This window comes from Esox lucius, chromosome 8, assembly GCF_011004845.1.
Source record: "Esox lucius isolate fEsoLuc1 chromosome 8, fEsoLuc1.pri, whole genome shotgun sequence".
Taxonomy (NCBI): Eukaryota; Metazoa; Chordata; class Actinopteri; order Esociformes; family Esocidae; genus Esox; species Esox lucius.
The window spans coordinates 13973193-13990543 of NC_047576.1; the positions used below are offsets into that span (position 1 = coordinate 13973193).

Sequence of the window (17351 nt, forward strand, 5' to 3'; positions counted from 1 at the left end):
AATGCTTAATGGTGTCTAGCAACATATTCAAACCTGGCGTGATGTTAACGCATGACAAAATGGTAAATGTGTGGCTTTGTGGCGTAGTGGTTAACTAGGCTTGCCTGGTTCCTCATTTGATTTCAAATAAATAACTATTTCCAGGCAAACGATTGCTCAGTTCGAATGAACGCGTAGCTGCCACTTCAGGGCTACATTAACAACAAATTATTAAGGAGGGCACTCAAAGTGCATAGGGCAGCGGGGCTTGTTTGGGATTCACCAGAGTACAATTTCATTCTGTTAATAGATTTTTAATTTTAATTTGTGTTGTATGACAGGTGTTGATAGTGGTTTAATAGTGGTCGTTTATACAAGCAAAGAACTGTTTCTTTGTCAACTGTAGTTTATAGTCAATTAACATCAAAATACATGTTCTATTTTAAAAAAGATTTTTTCTGAACCGTTTCAAAACAGATTTAGTAATTATTAACCTCTGGATAAAGTCATGAAACTTGGAAACAGTTTTCAAATGGCAGTTTTCTTTTTGAGAAGGTATGTTTATCAGTGAACAAGGCGACAACTATAAACCATAATCAGCGGCAGTGGCTTCGTTAGGCCTGGGTGTCTGGGGCTATAGCCAACGGTTCTCAAAAAAATAGCCCCTGATCTATTCATCTATAATTCCGATCGCGCATTATGACAATGTAGACATGTAGGCCGCTAGCGTGTACATCAAAATGTTCCGCGTGTACATTCAAAACCCTGTACTTTCTGTACCGGGCGGGGCGGGGGGCTGGGCTAAGCCCCGAATGTATTGTGATCCTAGCGACGCCTCTGATCAGCGGAATTGGAATATCATAAAATGGAACCCTACATTAGGTTACATTTTTATTGAGCCATCTTAAGTATCTTTAACAATGAAAAACCTTATGGATACAAGTTACGATCTTCTAGTTTTCTATTAATAATTTTTTATTCATTATCATCAGTGCTACATATTTTCTACTGCATTTGTGATTAACCCTAAGTAGTCAATTTGTAACATTGAATAGGCCTATTGTTATTGATTTTAACCCTTACTGGCACCAATTGTTTTCTTTGTACTGTTAACGGTATTTCCAGGTTATCTATTGGATGTTATCTCCACATATTTTGTGGTTATTCAATTTCACCGGTCACTGAGCATTTTTGCCCCTAAAGAAGTGACCGCTTGTGTGTTTTTATCTTTTGGAATGCAATCACCACTAAAAAAGGTTTTTTACCTTTCCCCAAGCGAGAGCGTCATGGATTAGTATTTTTTGATGTTTTCTCACAGCTGAAACTGTGAAACTTTGCAATATTATAAATTACAAAAATCTATTGTAAAAATAACTACCATCTTTAACATTTGAAGGGAATGCCACTCTCCATTGTTACTTAAACTAAGCTCTCATATGCATAACAATCATTTCTGATGCATCACAATCAATTGACTCCATTGTACTAAAGCACTGCAGTGGCCAAGCTGGTCTTCTCTTCCTTGTTCTCAAAATGTCTCTGTAACAAAACTACAATCTACCAACACAGAAAGAGTGAAAATAAGGTCACATGAAAATGGGGGGACTTCCTCTTCGTTGTTTTGAATTGAATGACGTCACCTAACAATGATAATGTTTACTGCTACATATTTCAAGGATGACTTAGCCATTCTTCTGTGGTGCCAACATGTGTTCACAATTTCCCCATCAACATAACATTGGAGTATTTTCATTGCTAGTCTTTGTTTGTGACTGTTCTTTTTTGTAAATGTGTTAGAACATGGAAAAACTCTGTCACTGCCTTGTCGTGCCCTTGTTACCCCACCTTTAGCATTTCACAGAACATTAAGTTATGACAGGCTACATGCTACAGGCCAGTGAGAGCTGTGTTTTCAGGCATTTCATACTCGCTTGATTATTTCCTTTAGTTTACATTTCAGGGATTGAGTTTCCTTGGCTACTGCAATGACTAAGGGAGAGAGAAAGCAGGTTGGTATTGAAACAAAACAGAGGAGACAAGCTATGCTATTTATATAGAGCAAGCAGATAATTGCTTAAAAGGTTAGACTGCAAGCAAGGGATAAACAACATTGAAATCTGGGCAGAGTGGTAGGGTCACTACAGGCTGCCCAGAGAAAGGCCATTTTCCAGGCCTGTCACATGGCAGAGGGGCTGTCCGCCCAGGAGACCTGGATCTCCAGCCAACGGTCTCCTAGTTAGCTGGGCATGATCCAGAATTCACTGGTCAACCATACAGCCATGAAATCACCAGGAGGAATAGGGCCATCACTGAAGTGTCATGGTAACACACATTTAATACAAACATTAACATAGAGACACGTACATACATATACTGTAATACATATGCCTATTCACATTAAATCCTTATTTAAATATTACAGTCAAAGGTATTGGGGTTTTGGATATCAACATACTTGGGGTTTTGGATATCAACCCCCCCACACGCACGCACACACACAGGCACATGCATGCACACACACACACACACACACAAAGAGAAAAATCTCCAAAGCAGAATTCGTTCCATGGTATAGATGAAATACTGTCAACTAACTCCCCATGCTGCAAAGTCTACTACAAAGAAAATGACTTAAACTGAGGTATAGACGTTCCATTCACACAGTAAGGACTTTTATGGCTGAACTGTTAGTGCTGAACTGGTAGAGCTGAACTGCTAAACTTCAAACAGTCATGCCGGATATGCAAGTCCCACGGATGCTCTACAGTGCAGATGAGTGTGCCATACTTTGAGCGGAATGTCTTGGATGTGTCCATCTTACTGGCGCCAAGGGATTGGGCCAATGAACAGAGAGGAGGCACGGTCGGAGATGAAGGTGGGGGGCTGAGCTCTGATGTTTGCTGCAAAACAAGTTATTAAAGGCAGGAGGATGGGCATGAATATTCACACAGATATCCACTGGCTGGAAAGTACTTCAAGGAGAAAAGGGCTGTACGCAATACAACCAGAGCAGACGGACGGCGCCACTCTGCATGTCATGGCCGGTCAGCCAGCTCTCTCTCTCTCTGAGCGTGGTCGACAGCGAGCCATTCTGAATGCACCACCGGCAGACACGGAGGTGAAAAACATTTACATGCAAATGCCGATGACCCACTAGAGTAGTTCAGGCAGCCATTGGGTTTCTGAAGGCAGACAAAGAGCAAAAACGCAGGAGACCCACAAAGTGTCAGCCGCCACCACCCCGAAAAAAGAAAATACGACAGTACACTGGATCTAACAATAAAAATGCATAGAGGGCTTTATAAACAGATTAGCTGTTCACGCGACATAATCCTCTTCCTCACACATGGTATTGTCTTTGGATAAACACACAGATTGATTTGCTAGCTAGAAATCAAACCACTCACATTGGATAGATTGTGTTTATACCACGTAATCGTTCAAATCCACAGTCAATTTTCACGATGATCAAGACCCGGCTCTAACATGTAACTGCAAAACTGGAGCCGATAAAGGCTGTCAGGAGACAGATTGTGGCTTGTAATAAGAGGGGATCCAGGGGTCTTGGATGGGGGAGACCCTGGCTCCGACTAGCCCTAACCCAGGCCATGTGATGCTTTGATTGCAGCCCGTCTGCCGCCCTGAAAATCGTTGCCTACAGATGGCCTCCTCTGACTCCGTCCATCCCAAGTCCCCCTTCCTCCCCTTATCAACCAATCACCTCTGACTCACAGGACCTGGCTCTCTAGATGACTCCATGGAGAGGGGGCAGAGCGGATACTCAGCGCAGCCAGACCCCTATGATATCCCGCGCCAGTGACAGTGCTTCCTCAGAGTCAGCAGACTGGTCTGCCTCAGCCCTCCCAGTGCCCTGTAGGTCCTCCACTACTGCAGCTCTGAATGTCATTTCCCTGCACCACCCCGTATGCCCGGCTTTCAGCCAACGCAACCTCACACCTTCAACCATCACAGGCACCCAAACCCAACCCAAAACCCCGCTCCCTTCTCGTGCCTCACCCCATGCTTCACCCGTGCCTCACCCCTTCGGTCCCCTCAGTAACAGTCTCTCCGGCGCGACTGCTTTGCACTTGACTGGCACTCTCGGGTCACAGAATGCAGTAGCTGTTCATTACCAAAAACCAGAAAAACACAGTGCAGAATAAATACAGCAACACAGCCGGACAGGCAGACAGGAGAACAGAACAGAGTGGCCTAATTAAGAAAGCCACAGTAGCTACTGGTAGACTACAGCACGCAGACAACATGAGGAGACTCAGAACGATAAACAAGCCCAATCTCACAGTTTCTCAGCAGCCGAGACTCCAAAGGAGAGAGCAATCTGAGCCCGGTCCCTACCATCCAAGGCATAAAGCATTAATGAGGTGTATCATATCCGTGTCACATCCGTGGGCCCACAGGACACAGGCCTCTTTCTGTGGTGGTGAAGTGGGAAGCATGACTCAGGAATGTCTGAGTTCCCGTTCCTCACTGTACAATCCCTCCCACTTCATCGCCATCCAGCCACAATTACCTGCTCGTCAACACTAAGACAATGACAAGCTTCGGCCAAATGGGAAAGACAGGGCTTCCAAGGCAAACGGCATGGTGGCCATTAGTGTCCGTGTGGAGTTTCACAGGAAATGCGCTGTCCACATCTCTCCCTGGCCTGACACAGCACCATTATAGGATCCTTGAGTGCGTGAGTGTGTGTGTGTGAGAATGTGTGTGAGTGAGTATATTTCAGTGGGGCGGGGGGGGGGGGCGCAGTGTGTCCCCAGGTTTCCCTGCGGCAGCCCCTCATTAGTCTCTCCCTCGTTAACTAACCTCTACACGCCACAGTGGTCACGTCACGTCGTCGGTTACACAGCCACAACCCACCTCATGGGCCTGGGGGAGAGAGCCAGTGAATGTGCCTCAATGACAGGCAAATAAACAGGCCTTGAAAATAATGATAGTCACAAGCAGTATGTTTATTCATGTCCAGGGAGTAACACCCTGCTCCAACAGGTCTGCCTGGGTTTCGTCCTCTATCACACAACATCATTCATGATGCGCTGCCAAAGGCATGGAATTTTGTTCATGGGAATGTGTCTTTTCCTTCCCACATCTAAACATGGAGAAGTAATGTATTAACCATACATGGGGGATCTTAATTCAACAGCTAGCCAGTCCTTGGTGAGACTGTAGCATTGTTCAGCTCCCATCACCTCAGGCTTATGTAACAGATACACTTCACCCGGTCGGTGTCTCTCCACCGAGGCCACAGACACCAAATTAAAACGTAGAAATAGAAAGCAACGTGAGCGCTCAAAAGAAAGCTGCGACGTGAACGCTTTTGAGGGAAAATGAAAGTCCCCTCATTATCATCTATCTTAGAGGGACGTTCTCTTTGAACTTCGCTCCTTTATCCTCCTGCCTTGCTTGGGTATTGCACTAAATATACAGATGATTGGAACCATACAGGGGGGAAATGGGTGGGGAGGGAAGATAAAAGGGGAAATTCGGATGATGAAGGAGAAGGAGAGTGTGACTAAATGACATGAGCCGGTCCATCTGGAGAACAGGGCTAATTGCATTTTAATGGGAGTGGTGGTCTGAGGACCTCTGGACAGCACATCACCGCAGGTCAGGGCCAGACACCACCCTCCAAGCCACTGGACCCTGGGAACCAAAGCTCCAGGGGTCACAGGCTAACCTGTTTATCCTGCTGCCATAGCAACCAGAGCACTAGTCTTGGGCAAACGTAAACAGCGGGAGCTGAGTCAGGCTGGAGAGTAGAACAGGATACAAGGCACTGTGTCTTCATGCAAAGGCCCCATACAGGAACCTTGTCTGCCCCCCCCCCCCAAAGCCCCCTCCGGCAGCATGGCCACTCAGCAAGCCTCTGTTTCACCTTCCCTTTCTCAACGCTCCACATGCCAAGTGGGAACACCGTTACGGTCAATTTGTCCCATTCAGGGTCCCAGTGGGCAGTGTCCTTATTCTGACAGCCCACAGACACCGCCCTGCTTGGGAGGGCTGTGACCTCTCCTCAAGGTCCAGAGGAGACAGGAGGGAGTGGGACTGACAGAGGGAGGGGCCAACGGGGCAGGTCTTCCCTGGGCCCCGCCGACGGGTAGGCGGTTAGAGGGATGGCGCCAGCTCTCTCACACATGAGCCTGTGATCGGACTCCTCTGATCAGGTGATGTTATCCCCGGGAGGGGGTGGTGGGGACAGGATTAAGTCCCTCCGTGACAGGCCTGGGCACCTGTTATTTTAGCACAGTGGGTACAACACTTGGGGCGCTGGCCTGCACGGCTGGTAGAGAGTAATAACAGGGCACCCATTCAACAAATCCTGGACGGCACTGAATCACAGACACACACACAGGCAAACACACAATCACACACAGGCAAACACACACACACACAGGACAACTAACAGTCTATGGCATCCTTCTCCCTTTCTTTTTCTTATTGCTCATTACCCTCCCTCACACACATCCTTATACAGTATAGTGATATTTTTTGTATTCTCATTCATATTTTTTTTAATTACTATTTATGTGTTCTTTGTGTTATCCTCTCCTTTTGCAACTGTAAACATTTGGCCAGATCGTTACTTAAAATAAGAACTGGTTCACAAATGACTGGTTAAATATCGGAGAAATAAGACACTCTGACATATTCTGGAAATGAGCTGATAACTGGCAAACTCACTATAAGACAAGGAGGGGTTCTCTGGTCCAGGGAGTAAAGGAGGGAGGAAAGTTGTGGATTTCTCCAAATTAAGTAACTTTATAATAAATCACTGTGCTCTGCTTGCTGGGGATTAGCTGAGCTTCACTGGGCATTTTGTTAAGCTGTAAGGAGCACAGGAGAATAGGAAAGCAACCCCCAAAACACAGAAATCAGTAGCAGCTTGAAGGATCGAGACTATAAAGTACTATACTACTGAGAGGGCTACTGGTAGGGCAACTGGTAGAGCAACTGGTAGGGGACTATTTACTCTTATTTCATACATCCTCCTCTGCTCTTGACAAAATTAAAAATCAAAGTACAATGAGGAGATCACAGCGTTTATCAGACAGGCGTTTCCTCTCATTTATTTCCTTATAATTTATTCTGTATGATATTTCTTGAGCGATCAGTGGTAGTGGGATGATAAGTATATAAGGGGAGGTTGGGGGAGTAGGATAGGAGCTCCCCAATCATGACAACACACAGCAGCCGATGAATCATCCACATCTCGCTCATTTCTCTCTTCCTTCCCTCTCCCCTCTCTCTACTGTCTCTTGCTTCTCTCTCTCTCCTCTCTCTCCTCTCTCTACTGTCTCTTGCTTCTCTCTCTCCCCTCTCTCTACTGTCTCTGGCTTCTCTCTCTCCCCTCTCTCCACTGTCTCTTGCTTCTCTCTCTCCCCTATCTCCAATCTCACCCCACTCTCTCATATCTTTCCGCACTCCCTCGCCGATCTCCGCTGTATCTTTCCTCTCCCTTTCTTCTTTTCTCAATTTTCTCTCTAATATCTCTCCCCTCTCTCTCCCCACTCACTCCCCCTTCTCTCTGCCGTCTCTTTCCTCTTTCGTCCTTCTCTTGCCATTCTCTCTACTGTCTCTCCCCTTCTCTATTCCCTGTCTCTTTCCTCTCTCTTCTCATATCCTGACTACAGTGGATATAAAAAGTCTACACACCCCTGTTAAAATGCCAGGTTCTTGTGATGTAAAAGAATGAGACAAAGATAAATAATGTCAGAACTTTTTCCACCTTTAGTGTGACCTATAACATGAACAATTCAATTGAAAATCCAACGGAAATCTTTGAGGGGGAAAAATTAAAAATTTAAAACTCACAATAACCTGGTTGCATAAGTGTGCACACCTTTAAACTAATACTTTGTTGAAGCACCTTTTGATTTATTACAGCACTCAGTCTTTTTGGGTAGGGGTTTATTAGCATGGCACATCTTGACGTGGCAATATTTGCCCACTCTTCTTTGCAAAAACGCTCCAAAACTGTCCGATTTTGAGGACATCTCCTCTGCACAGCCCTCTTCAGATCACCCCTCAGATGTTAAATTGGATTCAGGTCTTGGCTCTGACTGGGCCATTCCAAAATGTTAATCTTCTTCTGGTGTAGCCATGATTTTGTGGATTTGGATGTGTGCTTTGGGTCGTTGTTGTGCAGAAAGGTGAACATCCTATTCATCTTCAGCTTTCTAACGGACACCTGAGGGTTTTGTGTCAAAATTGCCTGGTATTTGGAACTGTTCATAATTCCCTCCACCCTGACTAAGGCCCCGGTTCCAGCTAAAGAAAAACAGCCCCAAAGCATGATGCTGCCACCACCGTGCTTCACTGTGGTGTTCTTTGGGTGATGTGCAATGTTGTTTTTGTACCAAACGTAACTTTTGGAATTATGGCCAGAAAGTTCAACCTTGGTTTCATTAGACCATAACACATTTTCCCATGTGCTTTTGGGGGACTTGATGTTTGTTTTTGCCAACTTCAGGCGGGTTTGGATGTTTTTCTTTGTAAAAAAAAAAAGGCTTCCATCTTGCCACCCTACCCCATAGCCCATTCATATGAAGAATACAGGAGATTGTTGTCACATGTAGCACACAGCCAGTACTTGCCAGAAATTCCTGCAGTTCCTTTAATGTTGCTGTAGGCCTCTTGGAAGCCTCCCTGACCAGTTTTCTTCTCATCTTTTCCACTTCTTGGTAATATCTCTGTTGTGCCATATTTTCTCCACTTGATGATGACTGTCTTCACTGTGTTCCATGGTATATCTAATGCTTTGGAAATGTGTTTGTACCCTTCTCTTGACTGATATCTTTCAACATTGAGATCTCTCTGATGCTTTGGAAGCTCTCTGCGGACCATGGCTTTTGCTCTGAGATGCAACTAAGAAAATTTCAGGAAAATCCTACAAGAACAGCTGAACTTTATTTGTGATTAATCACAGTCACTTTAAATGATGGCAGGTATGTAATGACTTCTACTTAACATGAGTTTGAATGTGATTGGTTAATTCTGAACACAGCCACATCCCCAGTTATAAGAGGGTGTGCACACTTATGCAACCAGGTTATTGTAAGGTTTTCATTTTTCCCCCTCGAAGATTTCAGTTTGTTTTTCAATTGAATTGTTCACATTATAGGTCACATTAAAAGTGGAAAAAGTTCTGACGTGATTTATCTTTCTTTTACATCACATTTTAACAGGGGTGTGCAGAATTTTATATCCACTATCTTTTTCTCCATTCTGTTCTCTCTTTCTCTCCCTACCTCTTTTTCTACACATACAAGGAAATTAATGGCACAAATCTGAGACTGTAGAACCATAGCACAGCCTATGGGAGTAAGTAGACAAGGTAGCTTGGTATGCGAATTAACTCTCTGCCAACGTTTAGTTTAGTGGATCATTGTCTGTGCATTGTTGTATAATGTATACTGTATACAAATCTAAATAAAAACATTGGCGGGAAATGGTTAGGTAGGTAAGGTCAGCAACCTGTGGCACAGCCCATAAAGAGAGTGGGGGTTTTCAGGGGATATTAAAGAGCCCCTTGTGCTTAGAGCCTGATTGACATTTGAGAGGGGGGTGCTTGTGCTATTCCCTTGGCGATATCTTAGCTTTCACAGAACTGTCTCCTCTCCCTAGCCTCCTCTCCTCTCTCACACTTGGGCTCATTATTGGAATGCTCTGACCCTTGGGGACTTCACTTACTTTTCTCCCATTCCAGTCCACAAACCTCAACACTCAACAAAAGCCAACTCAAAGGCAATTTGAATTTGAAACAGGGAGCACAACAAAAACCTGCAGCTTTATGCCGAAAGAAGAAACTTCGGGGAGCTCAGTGCCAGCAATTCAGAGTTAGGCCTCACAGAGAAACGCAAAATTGATTGTGACACTAGCCAGCCTGCTAACTCGGTGTACTGTTAAGGCGGCAGCTGCTGTAGACTGCGAGGTACAGAGGGGAGTTGGGAGAGAGAAGAGCTGGGTGGGAGGATGGGTGTAAGGACACCTGGGGCGCCTGGAGATGCAGGATCACAGATCAACAGACACAACCAGCAGGAGGACTACTGGACACACATCCAACACAAGTCACAGAGAGGGCTGCTCACTAGACTCAACTCTTCGCAGGAGTCAGTTTTGTGTATTTTAGCTACATTTAGTAATAATGAATAGCCGGTCGACAAAATACATGATCATTTGTCAACAAGTATAATATTATGACAAGATACATGATCATTGACTGCTGTTACACAGTAATAGAGTAATAGCAGTAGAGTAATAAATAGCCCATTATAAAGTCAATTATTGTAGCAATACGGAATTTCCAAACCTTCCGATAGTTAATTAACTATGCTATCTTTATATTACAGCATAAAGAAACATACAATACATGGGCCATTTTAGCTTGTGCATGGTGCTAAATCTTATACAATGACATCGAAAAACTAGTCCATGCTTGAAAATCCACGTAACCGAGTATGCCAAAAAAGTGTATATTTATGCAATTACCGTTATGTGTCGACGTGTGACACTCCATTAGAGGGCATATACCGGATAATTTTAAGTAGGCCTAAGTTGCCCAGATTCGTTTGTACCTTTTTCATACAACGCATGACATTTGATTATGTTTGGAACACCACTGTACCATCGCCATAGCGCGACTAGAGGCAAAGTCCCACAGCGCACACCACCACCCTCAACTACCGGACCCCAACGTTGGACAGCTCCGATCACTTACCACAGATTGTCGCGTAAAAGGTGCGCCCGGAACGCGGCGGTTACACAGTTGTTGTCTCCTTACTGTCGGATTTCCTCTGGATTAACATCCAGCATTTAAGAAGACAGAAGAAAGGTCCGATACTTTCGTCAACCCCAATCCGTAATGTCGTTTGTAAACTACTACTCCTCTTTGTCGCACCTGTCTTTGGCAAAAGCTGATCCCGTACCGCGGCGTGACATCCTTAAGACAACTGTCTCCGCTACCCCCTAACACACAACACCACCTGTCCCCGGTGCAGAACACACCACAAAGCGTTTCTTATGTCGCGCGACGACACATGGCATACCCGTATTGCTCTGGTGCAATATTCCTCCAAAAGACAGCCGTCCCGAATTCCTAAGTAATTTGGAATTGCTGGTAGCAGTGGCTGATGTAAAGACTGATTGCAATAACAATCCACGCAGCACCCAGTGGAACCGGACCAGCTGTACAATAAGAAAATTACATCTGTTTCCCTCTCCCGGCCTGAGCTACAGCAGTTGCGTTATCAATCATCTATCCACACAATAGTTATTTTGTGCTTGATGTAGCTGCGTACGGCTGCTGCTCCTGCCAGTAGAATGTCATTGCTGCGTCTTTTCACTTCGGGTCTCATTAACAGAGAAGGCTGTTCATCAGTTTTGTAAGCGCCCCTTTTCCAGTAAGCTATGCTCCATTTGAAGAATTCCACGGGAAGGAAACTCCCATTCATCTGTTCATGAAAAATATGTATTTTTTCTTTAGCTTACCCCTCAGCAGCTTTGTCAGTGTAGGAAGATCACAGACTGTTTCTCTACTAGCGGTTGAATACAGCCTCTTCAGGCACTGCTCCCTCCTGTCACCCACAGGGACAAGAAAATGAGTCGATACCAAAACCTGAAGCAGAATAAAGCAGTGACTGGAACGGAATTAATCCAACGTTAATTAACTTTTATTGGGCAAATATTTGTAATGCTGAATAAAACATGGCATATTCTACAATTACCCAAATTGTAGTCATAGGCTACATAACTTCATATTGACAATATGTAATGAATTGTCAGATGTGACTTATGGAGTTAATTTCTTGCTGAGATTAATTCTCACATGGATAGCATAATGTGATTAAAGACATTCTGAAGGCATCAATCACGTAATCTCATTACAATCATTTGAAATGTCAAGTATGAACAGAAGACGTGTGTGTTGTGGGTTAGATTAGCCTCTCCTCATGGTCCTGGTGCTTTTATCTTTAGCTAGAGGACTCCTGCTCTATTAAGTGGTGAGTATGATTCTGTCTTTATCTTTTTTTGTCTAGTACTGTATTTGCTAGCTAGGGTCATCAACTTTTTGTTCTTCCCTAGAACTGACTTCCTTGAGTACGATGCACTTCCTGTTACTTGGTTGTGTGTTTGTCCTACCTGGCTATTTTAAGATGCATGTAAGTCACTCTGAATAAGAGCCTATGCTAAATTATTAAAATATACAATACATGTTCATTAAATTGAATAGAAATGACCAAAACCATATTATAACACACTGCCATAACTGATATAATAAGCAGTCATGTCACCTGATGTTTATTACGGTACAGTGCCAAACTATACTGTCATACCTTTTTACATAAGCTGGCTCACAATGAGCATATAAACCAGTTCTCCTGGATTACAACATGTGTCATGACAGTGTAAAGCTAGTTGTCCTCAGCAACATACATACGACAGTTCCTCTAAGACACTATTTCCAGGTAGGACTATATTAACCAACCCAGTAGATCACTGCACCCACACCAGAGGACACTGCTCAGTCAACACACAGGGCATCATTATTCAAAATGTGCAATGCTGGAGCCAGGGCCGGAATAGTGATGAGTCTTCCTAACAGACACACAACACACCTGAGAAGAGCAGGTACCAACAGAGGACAGGATCTCAGCCTAAACTTACATCTTCATAAGGTCATCTCTCTTCTGTGATGCACCGGAAGGACAGCCAGTCGCTTTAAATTTTACACTAGACAGGACTTTTATGGGCATGTGAGGACACTCCAATCAATTAAAATGTAAAGGATGTCTGTGTGGGTGTACTCTGGTGGTCAAGCCTCCATGAACACTTTTTGTAATTGTGTGTGTGTTTGTGTGTGGCTGTGCGGGCATGCATGTGTGATTAATTAAAAGTATTGAAACCTCTGTAATTTTGCTGAATTACAAATGGTACAGTGACATTTCCTTCTGATTGATATTTAATTTCAAAACATTTAAACTTAAAATTAATTACTGTAAGGTGACATTGCTTTTATGTTGGAAAATATTTGTTAGAAATATAACAAAATGAAAAATGCTGCTTGCATAAGTAATCAAACCAACGATGCTGTGGAAGCTCCCAGCTGACATATACAAAAGAAATTGCATTAACAAGGACACAATTTCCTTTCAATTGGCCTCCACCTGTGAACCATTAAAATTGCTGTCACATTATTTAAGACGGAGCAAAATATAGGGCAATACTGCAAGAGAATCTGCATCAGACAGCTAAAAAACTGAAGTGTGGGAGGAAATTCACCTTTCAGCAGGACAATGATCCCACCAAGAAGGGCAAAGCAATATTGGAGCGGTTCAAGAACAAAAAGGTGAATCCTGATCCAATTTCCATTATCCGTGGCACTATTTGAAAACCAATCAAAAAGAATCCTGGCAAATCTGCCAAGAAGAACAAACAATCATAATCACTCTGACACTGTGTGCAAAGCCGGTAAATACCCAAAGACTTATCAAGCTCTTATTTCAGTGAAAGGTGGCTCTACCAAATAAAAATAAGTGGGGGTTGAATACTTATGCCAGCAACATGTTTCAGTTTTTTATTTTTCTTACAAGTAGTTTCCAATATAACACCACTGACACCTTACAATAAGTGAGCTTGAGTTTCAGACTTTTAAAAATATAAATCAGAACCTAATTTCAAGGTACCATTTGTAATTCAGTACTGAGGTAATTGGTCAGGGTTTTTAATACTTATGCTGCCAGTTTACACTTACCACTGATAAAATAAACTTTGCGCAAAATTCAGCAGAAAAATCTAACTTCTGTTCATTTAGTCTATTTGATCTTTTGTCAAGGAAGAGGATGGGAAACTGACAATGAATAAATAAACAAAACCATGTTTTGCTCTTCTTTTCATCCCACACAGTATCTGGGAACAAGCAAGCAGAGTGCCATAGACTTGCACTAGATAAGACAAGAGCTGGATGGGAAAATGAAATAGCTTAGCAAAAACCGTGACCTTTGATGGAAACGCTATGCTTTTTAATCTTTTAGCAATGTGGGGAGAAGGGGCTGGGTAATGCAATGCAAGTTTCCTATGAGAGGTGATACTAAAACTAGATTAGTGGCCTACTGAAAACAGCAATATTTATTGTTAGGAAAATGTAAAATACATTTTTCATACTTTCTTTTGTGACATATTCTCCTTTTGAAAACAAAACTACATTGAGATCAGATGTTGGCCCAGTTCCAATGTCACTCCTAGCCACTTCTTGTGGCGAGTGTAATGATGACCTGACGCTTTTGATGTACACGTCATGTGGGATATCTGGCTCGTTCTGTGGATCAGCACAATCAGCTCTATCTGACATGAGCCTGTCATGCAAATTGTGCTTCTGGACTTTTAAAAGGGCCATGGCTATCTGAGTAGCTGGACTGTGTCTGAAGATTTAAATGAAGAGAGTAGTGGAACACTTTTCATGATCCTCCCACCACTTCTTAATGATCATGATTCTCCCACCACTGTTCATGATCATGATTCTCCCACCATTGTTCATGATCATGATTCTCCCACCATTGTTCATGATCATGATTCTCCCACCACTGTTCATGATCATGATTCTCCCACCACTGTTCATGATCATGATTCTCCCACCACTGTTCATGATCATGATTCTCCCACCACTGTTCATGATCATGATTCTCCCACCACTGTTCATGATCATGATTCTCCCACCACTGTTCATGATCATGATTCTCCCACCACTGTTCATGATTATGATTCTCCCACCACTGTTCATGATCATGATTCTCCCACCACTGTTCATGATCATGATTCTCCCACCACTGTTCATGATCATGATTCTCCAACCACTGTTCATGATCATGATTCTCCCACCACTGTTCATGATCATGATTCTCCAACCACTGTTCATGATCATGATTCTCCAACCACTGATCTTGATTCTCCCACCACTGTTCATGATCATGATTCTCCCATACCCATTTTCAGTCATATTCCATCACTGCAGTTACCCATATTGGTTAATATTTATATAGTCAATAGTTATAACTCCTCCACATGAGCTAGATTGGTCTAACAGATCAGAAGACAACCTCCTTTAAACCTTTTTTTACCCTTCTTATAAAGTGTGGCTGTGCTAACACAGCCCAGTTACGATTTTCTTTCTTTCTTAACTGGTCTTCTGATCGATCAGATTAGCTCTGAAAAAGGTTAAGAGATCTGATGTGATTGGTCCAAAAACCATTTAGGCCATACAAATGTAATTTATTTTAAATTATTTAATTAATTTGGGAAATTTTACATTTAAGATAAATAGATCAAGTCAGCATGTTAAGGACAAGCCTAAATGATTTTATATAGTGCAATATATATTAGTATATCAGTTGGCAGATCTACGCTTCTGAAAAATTTATCGAAACAATCTCAACTAGGGTATGCTTTCAGTGGTGACTGTGATAAAAAAAAATCATACTGTATTCCTCCCTCCCTAGGCATTATGGCTCGATGCATTAGGTGTTTGCCTTTCAAGCTAGAAAGCTGTTTTTGCTTCCCTGCTTTGGCATTACCACCTAACTCTTAGGATGCTAACATTAGATATGACAGTGTGGTCATAACACAAGGCGCCAGGCTCCAAACTTCAAATTATCTACGGGTACAATGGCAGAGGGCTTATATATGGGTACAACCATCTTTGGGTACAACCGCTTGTAACCCAATTTTCACTATAAAACAAGCAAAGGATTTGAGAATAGAGAAGCATCAGTGTTTGTTTTTGTTTTTTTGAAAAAAGAAATTGAGTGAATGTGACTAATTATGATAGAACAAGTCCCTGCTATGATATCTAGCAGGGTAGCAAAAATAAATCTAGCTAGCTTTTAGTTAACATGGCTAATTAGAATGTAATATTGTTTTAGAAACACTCATGTCAATGAAGCTCCAAATGCTGAATCTGAAGATATTGGAGGTGAGTTTAGTGAAAGACAGGCTATTGTTTAGCAATCAAAATAATGTGTGGTATGTTTATTAAAGCATTTTCTAGTTTTTGCCCTGATGTATGGAAAAACTGTTTTCAAGCAAACATAAAAATGAACAGAACTTGGAACCATCTCTTGTTTTTTCAAGCCCCTTCTGCAGTAAATGCTGCCAGTCATTCAAGGGAAGGTTGTGAAGAATAGGGAGAGTGACAGAGTAAGAGTAGCAGTGAAGAAGTGGAGGAAAGGACAGGGACAGAGAGGAAAGTGGTGAGTAAAAGGCAGAAAAAGGGATTAAAAGTGCACGAGGAGGTGGATGTGTCCAATGGTGGCTGTGGCCAGATAGGATGACAGACCAGTAAATCAAGACTATAGTCTGCAAAGTTGTCAACAGAGGCTTTGATGAGACACAGATGTTGATAGAACTGTGCCTAAGGAATCAGACGACAAGGACCTCCCCAATGTTTTGCAGCCTTTCAAGTCAGCAAATGTAAGTGAAAAGCTCGTATTCACAGTGAAAGCACTAAAGCACGTTTACCATATCTGCTCTTCTCACATGACCAAATGTGACCAGATATGCGACCAGACAACTAGTCAATTTCGATACCAATATGTGGTCATTTCAGTACCTATAACATAAACCTATACATTTAATGAAACAATATACTTTAATTGCAAATAATGCTAGTTCAATCACACAAACGTTATCTTTCTATTAGTGCTGATAAATGATTAAAATAATACATTTTTACTAATTGCATAATCTTGTGTAGTTGATTAATCACAATGTTTAAATTTGGTCTGGAATACTCTCTTTCCTGTGCAAAATGCAGTACAGTATGTTAAAGAAATACTGTTTTTTATTATAAACTATGGACAGTGCTTGGGTTCAGGAGCCATCTTTTCCCAAATCAGTGCATAAGGCAGCCCTTACACGTTGGCCCTCCAACGAACCACAACAACAGACAGCGTCTATTTGTATGTAAATCTAAATAGAAGGTTGCTGGTCTCTGATCCTGTAGTTCTACCATCCCATATACCATTGTGCTCCGAGATCTCTAATTTATGCAGACCATGGAAATTGTTTGTTAATTTGCCCAATTTCCCGACAGCTTGGGAACAGTTGCCTACTAACGCATTGTTAAGCAGGATTCCACAGTTTTTGACATGAATGCCTACTCTCAAGTGCTATGCTGAAACAATGTCCCTGGGAGGTGCCCTGGATAGGTCAATAGCCAGGAGTTACCAGTGTGCTGCTGCAAAAGTGGTACATGCAGGTACCGAGCTCCAGACTGCTAAGTCAAGCACCGACTATGGATGCTTCTGAGGCATTAACCATTTAACTGTGACAGCCCTACTTTTATATATATGTAACAAATGACA

General features: G+C 42.7%; 1 protein-coding gene across 4 annotated transcripts in view; it reads right to left on the reverse strand.

The window, feature by feature from the left end:
• Positions 1–11535, reverse strand: part of sema6bb (sema domain, transmembrane domain (TM), and cytoplasmic domain, (semaphorin) 6Bb) — a 120811-nt gene extending 109276 nt beyond the window's left edge. For all 4 annotated transcript variants that reach the window (XM_020049350.3, XM_020049349.3, XM_020049348.3 and 1 more), the window contains exon 1: positions 10715–11535. The gene's annotated coding sequence lies outside the window, so the exon portion shown is untranslated. The remainder of the gene's footprint in view (positions 1–10714) is intronic.
• Positions 11536–17351: the final 5816 nt, after the last annotated feature.